A 4672-nucleotide genomic window follows, 5' to 3' on the forward strand; every position below is an offset into this window, starting at 1 on the left:
GCTAACATATTTGTTTCTCGGATAAAATTGAACTCTTATAGAAAAGGTATGTACTTGGCATGTGAATGATAATTTCTACTGCCTGTTAATGTATTTTAATGCCTCATGATTATTGATGAATATGAACTTTTGCACTAAGCAATGCCGCTAATGTTTCAATGATTGAAAATTGGTTTGATTTGATGGGTAGCTAAAAAAAAATCAAATTTTATTGAAGAAAGTCTTAATAATTAAAGTTACAATTTGTATTTTGTTACTAAAATTTTCTATATAATATACTCTTTCTCTTTAAGGGGTTTGAAACTCTTTAAATAAGCCAACAACTAACATTTATAAATTATATAAATCAAAATCTTAAATCAAATATGAAAAATAACATAAAATCTAAAATTAAACTTGAAATTTTAAAAATAAAAAGAAAATAACAAAACTGAATGAAATAGTATATTCTAGGATTAATTTAAAGGTCTTCCCGAATTCAGATGGTTATAAAGAGCTGATCCTTTATAGAATTAGGCTTGTAGAACCTCTTAGCTGAATCTGAGCTTGATCCAATAATGATATAGAAAGTTATAGGTATTTTCATTTGATTGGTAGTTTGGCGCAATCAAGCCTATTCTTAGGCTTATGTATACCATATTGGTTCAATTTTCTCCATTGATTTCCTATATTATATGAAAGATGCTATTGTAGAAAATATGTTTTTAAAATTATAGATGTTACATAGAGAAATTGATATAAGCAGGTTTGAAAGATTTGTTGGCTTTGAGGAGTCAATTGTAAAGAAATATACACGCAAATCATATGTATTTTTTTCTCAATTCAAGCTTCTTAAGCTAAGCTCCACTTATGTGATTGACTTTTTATACAACAACACAAAAATCATATAAAAAAACAAATAAATCCAAGCCCTACTTATATGGCCAGCTTCGCGTACACAATACTTGTTTAAAAATAATCACCATGTCACAACACATCTATACAAATCCTTATCTTAATACTAAAAATAAAAACTTATATAAATTGTTGTAAATTAATGAGGATAAGATGATAAGTACCTACCTGTTCCTCTCACTAGTCCTTTCCTGCTTGTATTAGGTCCTATAACCGATGCTTTTACTGCATTACATAAAGTCTTACATTAACTTCACTCTTTAAATACTAACAATGTACTTTTCAAAAAAATTAGGTACTTGTTACTCATGAATACATGTACTCTTACATTATCACACATTAAACTTTGGGTTTCCAACACTTAATGTTCTTATATAAGCAATAATATCATGTAAGCTAATTTCATACGTATACACATATTATGTTTTATTTTCCACATAATAATCACTCATTTTTTTCAAGATAACTAAGCTTTAGGGTTGCCCAAAACAACCCCCTTACCTCTTGTTATAAGGTTGTCACGACAGCCCATGTTAGACATTTATTAACCACCAAAAAGTTCCTAAACTCTTTTCCAATCAAGATTACTATGCCAGCCCTTGTTTTTACTATCTTAGGATGCCAAAACAGCCTCTAAATGACCAAATTTAATCTATAATAATAACCTTTATTAGACCATATATGTATAGATTACTTCATCTTTTAAAGATTAAGTGTTTTAGTCACTATTATTAAACACACTTATTATGTTTAATTAAATCAAACAATAAGAACCAAAGAAAATCAAGAAAACCAAGAAAAGACTAGAACACTAAATAAGCTAAAATGGTTCAATCATTTTGAGAAATGGTCCAAATTAGTCTAGCCATTTCTCAAAATGGCTAGTTTGGCTTTGAAAAATATCCTTCTTTTTCTTAATTATTTCTTTAGCCGAAGTCTTCATCCTTGAAATTCTTGAGTTTTCTTTTCCAGATCAATTCATACTCATTCAAGTTACATACTTAACATATCAAATGATAAATTTTTAAAGGACACACACTCAAATACAACAAATCCCTCTTTCCCCTACAAAACTCTCAGTGTCTAAAATTCTTATGTTCCTCCTTAGAAGTCTCTTTTTAAATCTTCCATAATATTACCTTTAATTCTATTCCCTACTAATAAAATCTCAAAAACATAATTTTTTCCAATATTATTCAAAACCCTATGATTCAAGAATTTAAGAAACTCATCTTTCAATCTAGTTCTCGTATATAAACGTAATCTTATCACATTCTTAATGTTTATACTACCATAATAATGCATAAACTCATGTAAAGATTTCACATAGAAATTCCTCCTAATTGATTGAAACTAATTAGGATTTCTATCATTGAATTTTTCTTTAATTTGTTGTTTATTTCTTCTAGTTACTTCTTAGTATAACATTATTTCATGAAATCTTTGATAAATTGAATTTTTTTTTCCTAATCTATATAAACCCTAATTTTTTTAGAATAAATTAGGCCTTTTTCCTTTTTGTTTAAGAATAAGAAGATTAAAGGAATAAGGATAAAATATAAAATTAAATAAATAATAAAAAAATTAAAATTAAATTTGATATAAGAATAAAATAATAGGATATTTTGGTATTTTTTACATAATTTGTATGAAAATCCATGTGACGAGAGAGAAAATAAAGAGGAGAAGGAGAAAAAAAAAACAAGATGAAAAAAAAAAAGAACCTCCATATGTGACAACTCCATACACATATCGCACCAATTGTTAGGGCTTGCTGAGATGCATCCAACACCACCAAGAAAAGCAACATTCTGACATTGTAAGACAGTGCATGCTCCCACTTGATTGCAATGACATCTTTGATACACAATGCATGTGCTAGCCATTTTATCACTATCAATTGGCCTTAGTTCATGTAATTGTTTTAAGTTTATTTTTGATGTCTCAAGTTTTAATTGTTTTAGATTAATAAAATTGAGCTTTATTTTATGAAATAGAGCATAAATTACTTCAAAAATCTTTTTTTAACATTGCTGAGGACAATCAAGAAACATTGTTAAGCTCAAATTTAAATAAATTTAATGTTAAAAAATTAAATTGAAAAAAAAAATGGCTGAAAAGACAAATGGGGTTGATCTTTTCCCTGCCCTTGCAATTAATTCCCTATTCTTTCAAGATTAAAAAAAAAAAAGCTAGTTATTTATCTATTATTCAATTTTGATTTTCATTATCAATAAAGTTTAATTTAATATTTTCAAATCAGAACCTTTTTTTTCCTTGAAATCATAAGAACCCTACCGGAGGCAATTAAATCAAACTATCAAGTACAATCTGAATTTAAGCTAATTTAAAATGATGAAATCAAATAGCCAAATAAACTCTAGTGATGGGAAAAAAAAAAAAAACTTGCGGCACAATCACAATCCATTGTAGTGTGAATAGTATTTCCAAAATGTTTTTTTATTTAATTGTAATTACCATAGTTTTCCAAAACTAGTGGTTGGTTGCATGGTCTGTGTTAAAGTTTTTTGGATGCTGCAATCGGGGAAACACATATGATGCTTGTATGGAATGCAAGATGTTGCTTGCTTTGGGTGCTGATCTTCTGTATTTTGTGAGCCAGCAAGCTTTCTAACAACCTCATAGAATGATAAACATGCAAAATACAAAAGAGGGAAGAAAAAGGAAGGATTAATAGCGGCCCAAAACATAATCTGCCGGAAATCATCTGCTGTTGCAAGTATAACATGAGGCCAATTTCTTTACATGTCATTCAGAAGATTATTTTTTCTGGCATTTACTTTTAACCCATTTGAAGCTGTTGGATGCTCCGCTTTTGAGCTTTTGAGCTCCAGACATAGCAGCTGCTTTGGCTTTGTTTAATCCCCCTTTGGCATCTACCTTCTTCTTGTTGCTGGTATGTTGCTTGGTCCCAGTGTAATTGTCATCTTCCATTGAACCAATACCTCCTGCACCCCATTGATCTGCCCAGCTTGGGGCCTCACTTGCCATTGTTTCTTCTTTTCCTTCAATAAATCCAAGAATACAAGAGCAAGGCCATTGATTAGTAACCTATATTGCATACATCGAAAGGAAAGCATAGATCCAAATGGCCCGTAAGAACAGGATAAGTAAAGGATCAAGAGAACTGGTCAAATTTGCAAGAACTTCAAGGTAAGCATTGAGAAAAGCCATTGTTCATTAATATGTAGCGTTTAAAGATAATATTCAAATGCATGGAGGGGACCTAAACCTTTGTCATTTTATGGAGGCAAAGGAACAGATCCAAACCATGAACATCTTATTCAATATTAAAAACAAAACACAATCAAAGAGAAGATGAAGATACTGCATATAATTAGGTGGGTGAAAGAGAAAGAGTAGGGTTTACCTGGTGGTGATAAGCTTTGGTGAGATAGAGAACCTTGATGGAAGAGTTGATGGAAAATGATTAAGTGCTCAAGAACCTTTAAGCTAATGAAAAAGAAGAAAGCCGCCTATTGAGAGGCTGTCTTTAACTCCATTCTATGCTTTAAAAAAAGAGACTTGCCAACTTACTTTTTCTTTCCTATCTTTGGCATCCAACCACCATTACATTTTAAAGCTGTTTCTTTCTAGACTTCCAGTTACCTCCACTTGCAAATTTTAAATGCTAAGTTCATGTATTCCATGTCACTTCCCCTTGGCTTTTACTTAAAGTTGTTAATCCTGATGTAATACGTAAGGTTAATATGAAAAACTTACCATTTAAATCTTAACTTGAGCCAAGTTTCAAGTT

The 4672-nt window shown here is 30.1% G+C and overlaps 1 long non-coding RNA gene across 1 annotated transcript; it reads right to left on the reverse strand.

Annotated features, from left to right (window-relative positions):
- Nucleotides 1-3522: 3522 nt before the first annotated feature.
- On the reverse strand, nucleotides 3523-4394 carry LOC105142727 (uncharacterized). Its single transcript, XR_845598.1, has 2 exons — nucleotides 4286-4394; nucleotides 3523-3920 (listed from the first exon to the last, which is right to left on the reverse strand). It is a non-coding gene; the product is annotated as an uncharacterized LOC105142727 (long non-coding RNA).
- Between the last annotated feature and the right edge of the window lie 278 nt (nucleotides 4395-4672).

The sequence above is a fragment of the Populus euphratica genome, unplaced genomic scaffold (genome assembly GCF_000495115.2).
Source record: "Populus euphratica unplaced genomic scaffold, PopEup_1.0 scaffold217.1, whole genome shotgun sequence".
Taxonomy (NCBI): Eukaryota; Viridiplantae; Streptophyta; class Magnoliopsida; order Malpighiales; family Salicaceae; genus Populus; species Populus euphratica.